General features: G+C 42.3%; 1 protein-coding gene across 9 annotated transcripts in view; it reads left to right on the forward strand.

Annotated features, from left to right (window-relative positions):
- TMEM229B (transmembrane protein 229B) overlaps positions 1-14,604 on the forward strand; it is a 37,216-nt gene that overhangs the window by 5,144 nt on the left and 17,468 nt on the right. For 2 of the 9 annotated variants that reach the window (XM_071558145.1, XM_071558140.1), the window contains exon 2: positions 7,619-7,791. The exons of 1 other annotated variant lie outside the window; for it this stretch is intronic. The gene's annotated coding sequence lies outside the window, so the exon portion shown is untranslated. Of the gene's footprint in view, positions 1-1,201; positions 1,299-1,776; positions 1,876-1,922; positions 1,945-7,298; positions 7,467-7,497; positions 7,520-7,618; positions 7,792-14,604 lie in introns of those variants that run through there. 6 more of the 9 variants (XM_071558146.1, XM_071558141.1, XM_071558143.1 and 3 more) reach the window with 6 other exon arrangements.

Genomic DNA, 14,604 nt, shown 5'->3' on the forward strand with positions numbered 1-14,604 from the left:
TGGAGCCAGGCTTTGAAGGTTTTTTCTTTGCAGCAAGGGATTGATCACTAAGGGTCATCTATGTGAGACTCATTTGAATAGTCCTTTGCTGGTTTTGAAGTTGCCATGCTGGCTGTGGTGTTGTTTCTTGTGCTCTTTGTTCATGGTATGCACATCTAATCTCCTTAGACTAAAGGAGTTTGGTCCTTCTCCAAGTTGCTGAGCTATGTTGCAAGAAACTGAATGAAATTTTAATAAAATGTTATGCAGGAGATGTGAGTAGGTTTTAGACAAAGAGTCCTTTCTGTTCCTAAACTGTCTGATAATGGATAAAACTTTTTCCTCATAGAAGATGATTGGAAAGCATCTTGAAAAGGCTTCTAAAAAGGAGAAGTCTAATATATTGAGAAGGCTTAAAGAGGTGGCATGGAGGAGACCTTTTTGTTCTGATGATGAAATCACAGAATTAATGGGAGATTTTATTGTTGCAAATTGTACCTTAGGATTGCCTTCAACAAATGACATGTTTAAGAAAAATATATTAAGTTGTTGTGTTGTTTTGTTCTTTTTTTCAGTCTCAGGCAGTCTGCTCTTACATGGTAAGAGGAGATGTAACAACTTGGCTAATTAAAGGGCAGCAGTGCTTCATTCCTTAGAGCTTATTATTCTGTAGAAAATGGGTCAATCACTTACAGAAATTGTTTTCCAACAGGAGGCAGGAAAAGCCTTTATTGCCACTCCTCACCTTCCTTTTGTGGAAAGCATGACCTACCTCCATAGCAGTTGCAGTACCGTGGTAGGCTTTCAGATACCAGAGCCATGTCCTGCAGATGGGGAAATGACACCTGAGCCATCTTCTATGTGGCCCTTTCTATCCTGTGTATGCCTGTATAGCTGCAAATGAGGCAGTGTCCAAGTGTTCTGGGTCGTTCCTGGAGTGAAAGAGGTTAAGTTGAACAATACAAGTGGGAGTTGTTTCAAAACAAAATTTGCTTAATGTGAAAGGTGAAGCTGTGAAAGAAGTTTGATCATCTAGTTAGCTTATGTTTTCCAGCATAAAAGATACTACCTGCTTGTGGCTTGCTTGGTACAGATGTCTGGGTACTTCTCAGATCTGCTTCCTGTATGTGTTTTAGTGTTCTCTGGTGACTTCATCACCTGACCGTGTTGCTTGCCCTTAGCTCTGCTGGCGCAGTACAGACTGGGTGAGGGAGCAGAGGGCTGGTTGGCCTTGTACTTCAGAAATAAAGTCATCTGCTTTTCACATTTCTGTGATGATACGTGAGGCAGGAGTATGCAGAAGGTTCCCCAGCTCCTAGGTAAGGTGGTTTGTGCAGGTGACTTTTACAAAGAGTCAGGAAAGAAAGCCAGCCTGGGCAAAGGTTTTGCCTCTGCAGGAACAGCTTACCAACATCTGTGCCAATTCAGAACAGCGCTCTCTTTCTGGTTAGTCAGAGCACTACATTCCTGGTTGTAAATGATACACCCAGTAATGTCTAGGGTGAGCCAGAGCCTATGCACCTTGCAGTCCAGCTAAAATGAGTGTAAAAGACTTTGCAGGTGCATGCTGCCCTTTAGTATATCCTTGGAGGCTAAAGAGAAGCTGGACTGCTTTAGAAGTTTGTAGGCACATCTGAATGAGCATACCTATCAGTTACTGGGTCAGAGGTTTCTAATCATTGCTTAAAAGAGGGAAGTGTTTTATGTTACCTTTTGTTTTGTTCTGGATTTTTATTGGTGTCAGTGCACAAGAGTTCACCACAACCTTATTTGAAAACTCCCCCGCCCTCACATGCTTCTGTCAAAGCTGGATTAAATGACTGAGGGAATCTTCCCTACCACAAATGCTGCTGCCTTGCTTTCATTGCATAAGATTCAAGCATTAGTAGTGACTAGGTAAGTGTTTATATCATAGGCTGGTGAAGCTGCTGTTTGACTCCTTCCTTGCTGGATCTTTGCTGTCAGGTATGCCATATATTGAAGGTAGCCTATAAGAACTTCTGTGGAGCACTTTTCTGTCCTGTTTTCTCTGACTCTGCTGGGAGCGTGAGGATGATGAAGTACTTCTGAAGGGGGAAGCTCTCTCTTTAGTATGGGTAGCTGGGGCACAGTGCTGTGTGTACTGCCAAGTGCCTTCTGAGGATGAGAAGTCTGTTTTGATTTTTTTCATACGGAATATATGCATGGAAGATGGTCCAACTCATTTGTCTCCACCAGCCTAGTCTGGGCTGTGTCTATTCAGAGCTCTAGGTAGAGCTGTTCCTCTCTGCTTACAGCAGTGTCCCTGATGATAGTTGTACATTTGGCTGTTTCTTCTGCTAACCAGCCTAGGAAAGCTGGGACACTTGCTTAACCCACAAGACACTTTGACCCATGTATTTTCTTTGTATTTTGTGTCAGCAGAGATTTATGGTAAGAATGCTTCCCATAAGTTCTAGAGAAAAAGTTATTTCTGCTTGTCATTTATGGTGTTTTCAAGATGTGTATAGTTTCCCTTAGTGGCATGATAAATACATGTGATTTGGTTTATTTTGATCCAGAAGTTCTTTCCAAGGCAGATCTCACAATTAAGCTTTTACGTGGAGGTGGACTTGCACAGGAACTATAGGATGTAGGGCACAGTTTATAAAAATGCTTGAATGTCTACTAAGAAGAGAGGACCTGCTGTGAAGGTAATGTAATGATTCCTTCGCAATATTGAGCTAAGCTATTGTTGCTTTCAGTTTTCCTTCGCCACTTAATACATTACCATAGAGATGAGTTAGTGAGTTTCCAAAACATCAGCCTCTGCCATTTGTGCTGACAGAGGTTAGCACAGTATTAAGAGCACACTGAGCAGCTCAGCAATTTCCGTTCTGTGCAAGGGAACACTCAGGTGCATATGTAAAGAAAGCGGTTCATTACGTTACATTATATTGCCATATAACTTGTGGATGTACAGAAGGTCAGCTTCTAGAATCTAAGTCCTCCTGTTAGATAGTGATAACCTGTTGGAAACAATGCCTCACTTTGGTGGTTTTATTATAATGCATTACTGCTCACCATAAAGACAACCAAATGCTTGCTTTCTCATGGATTAGCCGGAGTGTAATTAGTTTTTCAAAGATCGGATCAATAAGTATAGCATGTTGATTTCTAAAAATGTCAATCATGCACGTTTTCTAATTTCCCTCTGATTTTCATGATACAAACTCCAAGAGCTTAGTAGTCCAACTTCAGTTTGGGGTATGCTGCCTTGGGGGGGCAGTGGGAGTAGGGTTTTTGCTTTCTTTTGGCTGTTCCCAGCTATGTATCAGACATAGAAGGCCGGAAAATGTCCCATTCTGATGTGGGAAATGTAGTTTTCTTGGTTTGAGATCCTTGTTTGAGAAAAAAAGGACTGGACATGGTCATGAAAATGATGAAAATTTGCTGCACTTTGGACAAGGGCTTAGCAACGTTTGGAGTACTAAAGAACTGTAAGTGCTAACACCAGCACTTCCACTGTGTCTTTCATTTGAGAATCTCTCTATTCTTAATGAATTTTCAGTGTGTCTCTGTGAGGCTGGTATTATTAGTGTCATTTCGAAGACAAGCAGATATAAAATGCTTGTATAAGCACGTATTCAGCAAGCCAGAAAAAGGCAGGAATAAAAATCAGGAATACTAATGTTTCAACCTGGTTTTGAGCTACAGTCTTGTACTTCCTTTTTTTTCTTTTTTTTTTTTTTTTTTTGGTCAGAAAATAGACTAAAGGCATTAATTTTGGTAGCTTTTTTCTCCCCCTTTTTTGTCCCATTGGGTTAGGCTGCATAAAAGTGAGACATTATTACGCAACATATCTAAGTGTGCATGTGATACTTGAAAAAATGGTAATCAGATAAGTTGCCAGGCAACAGTACCCTGCCTTCAATTACCAAAAAGCCAGTGAGTGTGCTTTCATGATGTAACATGTGCTCTGTAGTTCTTCAGAAAGAAAGTGTTGGTGGAGTTTTGTAAGAGTTGCTCCTTTTTAACTCATCTCCTGCTTAACCTGCCATGTTGCGAGATCAGATTTGACACTGGTTTTAGAGAAAAGTATTCACAGAACCTGAAATCAACAAGTTAGATGAGCTTTTAAAGATAATGAAGGGTATGTGAATATATATGAGTAAATAACCATTCCCTGCCATGGGCCTGTGGGTCTGATGGTTCAACAGCTTACAGAAAGTAGTTCATAGCTCATCCTTGGGACCATGAAAAATGAGAAAATATGTATGAGATTGATGTTGAAAGGTAGATGGCAGGAATACATGGCAAGCTGTGAGAAGTCTTAAGATGCTCAGAGTGACAGATTGGCCCAAAAATGTTGAGAACCATAGTAATACATGAAAACACAAATGTAGCCCAGCTGTTTCACTTTGATTGCCTTAGCAGAAACAGAATGAAAGAAACATAAGCAGGAATGAGTGTACACAGAGGGAAAAATAAGTGAGACTCATAACCTAAGAGAGCTCCAGCAGCATGAGGGAATTGGATTGTTTGTTTGAAACCTGAGCTTAATTTTTTTAACAGATTGCAAGATAACAACAAAAAAGAAGACTCTTGGCAGTCATTTAAAATGCATTTTTGCTTTTGCCAGTAAGTAGCCACAGAAGCATTTGCAGATACTGTAGTTGTATGGGGATGCCAGCATCTACCCAAACTTCTTCAACTATGGGGTGGTGACCTGGCTTTAAAAAGAAATCTTAAACTCTGGAGGTCTCATGTCCTTCTCAGGCCTTTGCCAGAAATTCAGAGTAGAGACGGGGGATCCACCTCAATGTATCTGGGAAAGGATGCACATAACCTTGGAAATCACTTGTTTTCCTCGAGTAACTGCAAGTTGTTCCATTACAGAGTTGGTTTTCTATTTGTTGTTGTTGTTTCAGAAGGTGGGGGACTGTGGAGCAGTGTGTGCCCCAGGTCTCTCTCTGAGCTAGGTCAGCCCAGTGTAGGAACAGGTTCAAAAGGCCTCATCAAGAGGCGTGGTGGGACTTCAGTTGTAAGGGAAATCTGCATCACCTTCCATGTAAGTCCTGCCAGAGCAGGATGAGTTTGGAGAGGATACATGCACACTTTCCAAGTTTGGCAGATTCTTCCCAGAAGAATCCCAGATAAGCCACAGAGCAATGTTGTGAAGTGTTTTCTCTGTTGGACAATTTATCACCAGGTAGCTGCATGGACCTGAGCTTTCTTTTTAGAGACCTGTGGAAATAATGAAGAAGCATAAATACTAAAATAGACAGTTGAAGGAATGCACAACTAATCAGTTTCCAGTCAGAAATTTTCTTTCCTTTTTGTTTGCTTGTTCTTTGTATTCTCATCTGATGAACACTTCTGCTAAATTATGCTCATGTGCAGTCCCCATTCTGCTGACGCCAGGAATGTTGGTGTCTGTGTCAGAGGAACACTCAGAGCATGGGCACGTGCTGTTTTGGGAAGCTGGAGATTTTAGATTTTAACTATTTTTGTATATGCAATTGAATGGTCATGCTACTGCTGTTGGGTTTTTCTTTCTTTTTTCCCCTATTATACACATTTTTAATCATTAGTATTTTTACACAGAAAGTTCATTTATATACAAAGGGAAAATCCAATCTCTATTTCTGAATAGCTTAAGCTTTGTATTAATCATGTGAGCTTTAAGGTTGAACCTTTCTCTTCAGCTCTACTGCTCTGTTCATATGTGTTGCGACGTAGTCTTTGCTAATGAAGATTTTCTTCAATGAATATTTTCTTTCAAGTGCAGATATATGTGTAGCTAAAAGTATGGTTTATTCAGCACTTTGAGTTCATAGAAATTAAATATTTTGGGAAAAAGGAACTTCTTCCTGCTAACTGGTGTGCTGTAAGCCAAACCTGGGAGGTGATACAGCTGAGAACTAACAGGCATTAGGGGAGCGTGGGGGTAGCATTCAGGTGGCTGATGAGTTCCTTGGTCTTGTTCCAGATGAAGCTCCATGGATGGCTTGAGTGCCAGGGCCAGGGTGAGTGGGACCGGGTTGTCCTAAAGCTGGATTGGCCTGAAACCTTTTGTATTGTTTGCATTTCTGTGTTGAAGGAGTTGGGAGTGTGTTGGACTTGCTTATTTTGTATGATTTTGTTCCTCAGTGTTTTATATATTAAATCATAGACAAATATATCTGTGTAAAGAGAATTCTCAGTGTTCTTGTGATTCTAGGGAAATGCTTTTTAAAATTTTGTTTGTGTATCTGATAAATAGTTCAGCAGAAACCTCTATCCAAAATGCTTATAATGAAAACCAGTAACATGCAAATAGTTTTTAGGAACATCAACCTGACAACAACTTCTACCAAAGCTAGATAACAAGCAAACTATTTCCCAGTTTGATTTACAAATATGTCTTAAAATAGGAACTAATTCTCATGATAAGACAGACTCCAAAGTAGATGAAAACCTCAGTGCATAGGCAAAAAGTGCTAAATGTCTCTCTGTAATGCCCATGTTACATTGATTTATTTAGTGATTTCATGCTGTTCATTGCTCTGTTAATCTTGGTGGGAAGGTTTTTTGGGGAGGATTAGTTATTTAATCTGCATTTTTAATTGGAGTGTTTTTGTAGTACAGTGTCATGTCAATAAAAACAGTGTAGGTTTGGCTTTGGTTTTGTTGGTTTTTTAAGAAAACATTTCTCTTGAATTCCTCTTGGACTTTGGTGCTCAAAAACTCTGAGATTCATTAAGATAGTGTGAAGAGCTCATTTGTTACACAGTCTGACATAAAGTGTCCTTGCTTTAACTTCTTCATATGCAATTAATCCAGAAAAATGCTTGGATACAATCCAAGCCCTTGGATTGTATGATTTGTGAGGCTGACGCAAGTAAGGTGTTCGATACTCGTGTATTGAAGTTGGCACCTCGAGGCATGACTTCTGTGAGAATCGGGAGTGCGGCATCTAAATGTCAGCACTTGAAGGGAAGGAGAGCCCAAGCTCGTGGGCTCTGCCTGCGTGGATCGTGCAGCTATGTTGCCTGAGCCCAGCATGAAGGTGCAAGGCAGTCAGATCACTGGAGTGGGGCAAGAGTCAGTGCCAGTGCCCGCAGGAACAGGCTGGGGTGGTGGGTGGCAGTGGCAAGGGACTGCTTACATGAATGCCACTCTCTGTCCTGGAGTCGGGGAGAGAGAAGTGTTATGATTGGAGAAGTGTGGAGGAGAGGAGGTGTGTGAGATACAGAGGCAGTGTTAGGAGAGCGAGGATGGAGGTGAAAATGAATAAACAGTGAGACTTACTTTAAAAATTGGGGGTTGGTTGGGGAAATAGAGATAAAGCAATTTTTGGTAGATCCTTCAAGGGTTAACTGAGCCCTTGGCTGGCATGATAGCAGTGAACCTTTGGTCAATGACTCCAGTAAAGTTGCTCTGTGTGTTTGCTGTGGCTGGGATCCAGAAGGACAGTGAAGAGTAGAAAGACTCAGCCTCACCAGAGGAGAGGCAGCTCTCAGGGATCTGCCCTGGGCAAAGGGCAGGTACAGGCACTCTTCTGAGGGCTCTGGAGCAGTCAGGTCTTCTAGGGCCCAATGTACTGGAGCTAGGCTGTCCATGCACATAGCTCTTTCAGTGTTTAAAGGCTCTTTTGCATTGTGATACATTAAGATTAAACTGTACTTCTTTGGTTTAGGAAGGCTGTCTGGTTGGTGTATTAGCTGTTGGTCGCACACACCTGGTCTGAAAACAACTGGCATCTGAAACGACTTGGAGACTTGCCGAAGGCAGCCTAGTCTACCTGTGGATGCTGTGAAACAGGAGCTGACCAAAAAAGTGGGAGAGCTCCAGGATCACTTTGCAGAAAAGGTAAGACGGGAAAGGTAAAATTGGTTGGACTGCACTTGTAGACCAGAAGAACAGAGCAGTTCTCTGAGTACAGAGCTGACTGAATTGTAGATGGGACCTTTGAAATTTAAGTATGTAGACTGTGAAGTTATTTCCATTCATTTACAAGTTGTTTTCTGGAGGTGTAAGATCACCGTTTACAGGCATCACCCTTAATTTCACATCATTCTGATTGCTTGTAGTTTATACTGCCAAACTTTTCAGTGTTATTGTCTCTTTAAAACCTCACAGTCTGATAGCTTTAGGCAGCTAAAAAATCAGGACAGTGGAGCAGTATCCCTAAGCTAAACCAGAGCAGTAGGTAAAGAATGGAGGGTTATTTTCTCCAGTAAAAGCACAGGTGTGAGTCGGATGATGAGGAATCTATTCCTGGCCCTAACAAGCAGTGCAGTCTCTACACCTGATTCACCAGTGTTACTCTACTAATCTTTTTAGTCTCATCTTGCCACTTTCTTGTATGCTGTGGCAGTCTGTTATGCTTGCACAGAGTGGATGTAAAATGCTATCAAATTGGACGGGTGATTTATATCCCAGAGCAAAACTTTATATTGATTCTGGTAAATGGGCTGGACATTGTGAGACGAGAAGGACAATCTGCAGACCCTGCAGCATTTTCTGTGTGCTCTGTGTGTCTGCAGTATGTGGTGTGGTTCCCTCGCAGGATGTTAAGCATACTCTGATACAGGATGAAGGGGTTCAGGCTGCCGTATTGTTTTCCCTATTGTGGATAAGGTTTCATGGGTAGCTTGTGCACAGTACTTATCTCTAACTGTGAACTTTCTTTAAATATATAGGTGCTACGTGTATAAAATTCAGATACATACAGCACCTTCTTCCCTTAGCCTGTCCTATATCAGGTGTCTCATTACTGCCTCTTATGGTAGTGCCCAGGAGATCCTGTGTTGGGGTATTCTGTTGTTTCACTTGTGGGTATTCTTGCTGATAGACCTGTGTCTCTCTCTGAGACTGGGGAGCAGATCCAGTCATCTGCTGAAGAAAAGCAGTAGACTTAATTGTGGCAGTGGTAAGGGTGTGGATAAACAGGGTCAGCTGCTGCCTCGAGCTCCTGCTGTGATTTTGCTGCCCACTGTATAGCTCAATACAGGGCTTCAGTTGGTAATTAAGTGTCATCTATTGAGCAGTAAAGTCCAGACCAATACTGCAAGGTTATGACAAAGCAAATGTCAGCAGCTTCCCAAGAAGGCTGCTGGTGATGGACTGAGCTTGTGTGAGTCCACCTGTTTGGTCAGTGATGCAGCCATGAGTATATCTGAATAAAGCTGTGTCTGGCAACTGCTCTGGTGTATGTACTATTGCTGTGAGTAGAGCAAATGCTGCTTCTCGCCTGCCCTCAAGAACCATCAAAGGAAGTGCAGAAGTCTCCTATTACTGTTGAAACAAAACCTGAGCGCCGTATGGGCACAAGAAAACAGATCCATTGGCAGCAGAACAAGACTATGAATTATTCATTCTTCCAATGCCTCCTGTATGTTCCATCCACTCACACTGTTCAAGATGCTGTCTGCTGCTGATGCAGACAGATTGGCTTCCAAAGCTGTGAGGGCATGACCCTGCAGGCTGGGATCACCACTCTTTTCACCTTGTGCTTCATGAAACTGGCTTGGGCATTGTTGAGACATCCTTAAGGACACAGAAGTAACCTTTGGTCATCCCATATGCTGTTGGTAGGAATTCTTGTAGCACCAGTGAATCTGGGATACGTCTGGTAATGCCAGCCTGGAATTGTCTGTCAGGTGGGAGTGATGAGTTAGGACCAAGATGGAGCACTAGCTGCTCTGGCCCATTTTGCAAAAGGGAGGTGGGAGGGCTGTGTCTTTTCTGTCGTATTGCTTTGGTTTTTCTAAGAGAACTTAATACTATGTCAGTTTGTTCCTAGCTCTGTCTTCCTGAGAAGCCAAAGTGTCCTCTGCTAAAAATTCCCTGAGCACAGGCAGGATTTTAATCTCCATGTAGAGTGCTTTAGTGGAGAGGAGTATATTTATGTCTGTTTGGGAACACCTGTGAAACATGTAGTTTTTCTCAACTCATTTAGTAGTGGGCATTTGTCTATGTAATGGTTGCCAGTTGGCAGCTGAATTTGAGAGGCACAGAAGGACTTACGAAGCTGCAGAGACTAAATTCTTCTCCAACTCTTCAATGCACTGCTCTGAGCTCAGGTAAGAGGTGCCCAGTGTGAAAGAAAGTGTTGGTGAAGGTTTGTTCAGAGAATAAAATGCACATACTTAGATGCAGAGGAGTTTTAACTATTTCTTTGTTTTTTCCTTTCTAGTGATTGGTATGAAGATTCCTTCAGCTGTTTCACATACCCAGGCTGCACCATGCATGTGATATTGCATATTTTTAAGCATTTTCCCCCCATTTTCCTTCAGGATCTTTCAGAGTCACTCTTGGCTATTAGGCTTTTGCTGAGAGGTATTCAGATTTTTAGTGCAGGAAAAGCTCCCTGTAAGTAGCAACAGCTGTAGAAGCGATGGGCTTCTTAAAGCAAAAATGTAACCTGGGCATTTACTGCTGTGCTGTAATGTGCTCTACTCCATTTGAGAGCACTTCAAATGTTCTTAAAGAGCTTTGTGGAAAGGAAGGGAATGTAACTGTAGTCAAAATAAGACACTGTAAGGTGTGTTCAGAAGAGTTTTCAGCTTCTTGTTTTGTCAGCTAGCTGGATTTACCCTAGAGTGAGTCACCTTTGGAGTTATCCTGGCCCAGAAGCTGAGAGAAGGTGGGGAGGCTCAGATAAAATCTCATACTGAGTTTGAAGAAGTGAAAGCCTCCTGAGGGGCAGACTGCCCACCTGGGTTGAGAGGCTGGATAGGTTTCACAAAGAGGGCTGTCAAGGACTAAAGGATTGCCTCTGAAGCAGGTAAAACATGTTTGTCGTCCTGTGGTCTTGATAAAAATGAGAAGGTGATAAACTGGAAGCATACGTTTTTATTTTGTTTTCAGTCAGTGAAAGAAACAGACAAACATAGCAGGCAATGGATTTGTGGTTTCCATAGTGATGTAACTATGGAAGCTTTTGTACAACTGAGCTTTGCCCTCACTGCAATCACACTTGGCGGCTATGAGTGTTCAACTTTCCTGCCAGGGAAATGTCAATATACATCAAACACAGAAATGCCTGAAAATGCAACTGCATGTTCATGATTTGTTATGTTTGCTATGTTATCTGAATATTCGAATGTTGAGAAGCACAGCTTATTTCTTCTTTATCTGAAACAGTGCATCAAACTGTATTGACACCACAGTTCTCGCTGCACCAGGCAGTGATATGTTAACCTTTACTTTCTCCTCTCTCATCTGTACTTTCACACACATCCCACAACACTGATGCCTGTGACTCTGCACCCACACTGATTTCAAACAAGCACTGATCAGGAAACAAATGCCTAACTCTTTCAGGGCACACTAACTGATGAGACCACCACTCTGTGAAACCTGTGGAGGTGTATTTCATGCTGTTCTTAGCCATCACCTCACTTCTTTCTGTCCCCCAACATTAAATCATGGTTTGTTTTAATGGGCATTTTGAGCGTGTTTTCATAGTCAAAATTCATGACCCTTGTGGAATTTTTGCATATGGAGAGAGCTGTTTGAGACTGTGAATGGCTGAATTTAAGAGCCCTTAATTCTGCCTTTCAAAACAAGTTGAAGGTGGAATTTTTCAGCATCTTAGTGATGAGATTACTAGTGGGTCCTAGAGGTAGAAGAAGGAAAATGCTCCATGTGAATGCTGGATGCAGACATCAGACAGGCACATGCTAGTCCTGCATACCTGCTTGCATAGTCCAGTGTTTGTGGGTCACAGTCATTTGTGCCTTGTCTTCTTCCATTTTACTGGTACTGCTGCTGGATGCTTCTCTTGCTGTCTCCCTGAACAAATCTCCCTTACCTTCAGCATTTGTTTTGCTTGTCTAATGGATGTAATGGGTCATCTGTTCCCTTTATAGAAAGGAATGTTAATTATTTTCAGAGGGCTAATTAGGTTGCTAATGAGAAGCTCTACTGCGGAAATATTTCCTTTAATTACTCCCTCTTAAGTGCTGTACAGAGAAGCTTATTGAATATGCTGTTAAATAAAAATTCTTGCATCTGACTTAGAGACGCTCCTTCAGGAAAGAAGGAGAAACACTGAAAAGAAACACTTTGGTAAACTTGGGAATCCTTGTGACACAGATGACTGAACAAATGAGACTGGTGCTGAGAGCTGCCTAGTCATGCAGCCTTTTTGACTCCTCAGTTTTGTGCTTCTGCAGATGATTGGCCACAGTTGCTCTTTGTATTTCAGTTTTGCTTGACGACTTTTGTCAGTATCGATAACCAATTGTGCTACTTGCCAAACTTATCTATAATTAGATGCAGCCCTCACACCAAATAGTTTAGTCTAATTATCCGGATGGCAGCCAGAAGCACAGAGAGGAGGAATGTCTTGTTCAAGGTCATGTTGCAGATCATAGCAAACTTAGTAATAAAGCAGAGGTTTTGTCAGTCCTGTGTTAGTGCACTGCCCTGTTTGGCCTTTTGTGTCTCTCTTAGGGCCAGCATAGCTCGCAAGACTTGCTTCAGTTCACATACTGCCTCATCAGGTAGCACAGCTGTTCAACAACCCCATCCATGTATCTACATTGGCACTGAATTAGGAAGGTTTTTGCTTCTCCATCTGAGTCCTGGCTTCTATCGTGCCTCCTTGGTTCCACTTGGTGTGGGTCAACTGATGCTCTGTTTGTTGAGCAGATTTTAAAGATGGTTTGAAAAAATTTAGAGCTTGAGGTTTTTGGAAAGGGTTATTTTTTGGTGGCCAGTGTGAGCAGTATCAAGCCATTTTACTTATAACTGAGGAATTTTTTTCTAGTCTCATCACAAGACAGTTCCCAACACACAGATGAGAACTGGCATCTCTTGTCAACTGGCATTTTGCCCAGAGGCATGAGGTACTTATAACTGCGCTGAAGGAAAGCAAGATAAAGGAAAAAATCTTGTTTGATAAGACCTGAAATTACCCTGTGTAACCTCAAGTATTTCACCAAGGTGAATAAATCAGTGTTGTAGTGTAGAGTGCTTTAAGCACCCTAAGTAGGTACTGGAAAGGTAGCATCAGAAATGCTCAAACTCCACTTCTGTCTTCAAGATGTGCCCATCTCTAGCTACCTTCACAGGATTGAGTAACTACACATGGGAGCCTCCAGAGCGACAAAGCTTGTATTGAAGGTACCTTTGTTAAGTGCCTGAGATCCATGAATTTATTTGGACCTTCACATGTGCGTGTGTGCATAAAATGTTTATATGAAATTCAAAAGCTATTCCAACCATGTCATACAAATAATTAACTTGTTAGAATGATATCATATTCCATTAGTAGTATAAGGCAGATCACTGGAGGCTGAATCTCAACAAACAAGTCACTGTCAGAGTTGCATTTCAGCCAGTGAGAGCTCAGTGTCTGCTCAGAGGAGGGATTGCCTCCTCACTGCTTTACTAACAACTGTGCCTCCTAAAATAGCAACCAGTTGTTTAGAGCATATCTCAATATATTGGGCCATAGATGTCATTTATCTGGACTTCTGGAAAGCCTTTGACATGGTCCCCCCAGCATCCTTCTATAAATTGGAGAGACCTGGATTTGATGGGTGGACTTTTTGGTGCATAAGAAATTGTTTGGATGGTCACATCCAGAGGGTAGTGGTCAATGGCTCAGTCCCCATGGACTTCAAGGAACAAGTGGTGTCCCTCAGAGGTCGATATTTGGACCAGTGCTATATTCTACCCTTGTGAGACCCCACCTGGAGTAGCACATCCAGCTTAGGGTCCTTGGTACAGGAAGGACATGGACCTGTTGGAATGAGTTCAGAGGAGCACCATGAAGATGATCCAAGAGCTGCAGCACCTCTCCTGTAAAGACAGGCTGAGAGAGCTGGGGTTGTTGAGCCTGGAGAAGAGAAGGGTCTGAGAAGGAAACCTTAGAGCACCTTTCAGTACCTAAAGGGGGCTAAAGAGAGCTGGAGAGGGCATTTTTTACAAGGGCTTGTAGTGACTGGCCAAGGAATAATGGCTTTAAACTAAAAGAAAGTAGGTTTATATTGGATATTAGAAAGAAGTTCTTTCCTTGTGAGGGTGTTGAGGCACTGGAACAGGTTGCCCAGAGAAGCTGTGGATGCTCCATCCCTGGAAGTGTTCAAGGCCAGGTTGGATGGGGCCCTGAGAAACCTAATCTAGTGGAAGATGTCCCTGCCCATGGTGGGTGAGTTGGAACTGAATGATCTTTGGGGTCCCTTCCAAGCAAAACAATTCTGAGATTCTGTGATTCTTGTCCCCTCTGTCAGAATGCAAAAGGACAATTACATGGTAGCTGGGTAAAGTCTTAGGTTACAGTTCAGTGAAAGGAAGCCAGCTGAATTGACCATCCATTAAAAGGCCTCTACTGCCTTTGGATGAGACTCCAGGATGGCAGCTTTGCCTCGGTGCTGCAGAGGATGGCAACAGTCATTGTTGTTTTTCTTTCTCATTGTGATTGCCGGGCCCCATGGGGAAACTGAGTCCTTCCAACCAGATGCAAGGTGCAATAAGCTTCCTCTGAAAAGGTGACAAATTTTTGTAAGCTTTGCATTTGACAAAAAGAGAAACAAAGTACAGGAGGTGTTAAGAACGAACTGAACCTCATGCTTGGGACATTGTGGTCTTACCACTTCCTCTGATGTTCCCATCTGGTGTAAATGACTTTGTAGCACATAGCCTGGAAGGCAGCATCTCTTTCAGTGT

This window comes from Pithys albifrons, chromosome 6 (genome assembly GCF_047495875.1).
Source record: "Pithys albifrons albifrons isolate INPA30051 chromosome 6, PitAlb_v1, whole genome shotgun sequence".
Classification (NCBI taxonomy): domain Eukaryota; kingdom Metazoa; phylum Chordata; class Aves; order Passeriformes; family Thamnophilidae; genus Pithys; species Pithys albifrons.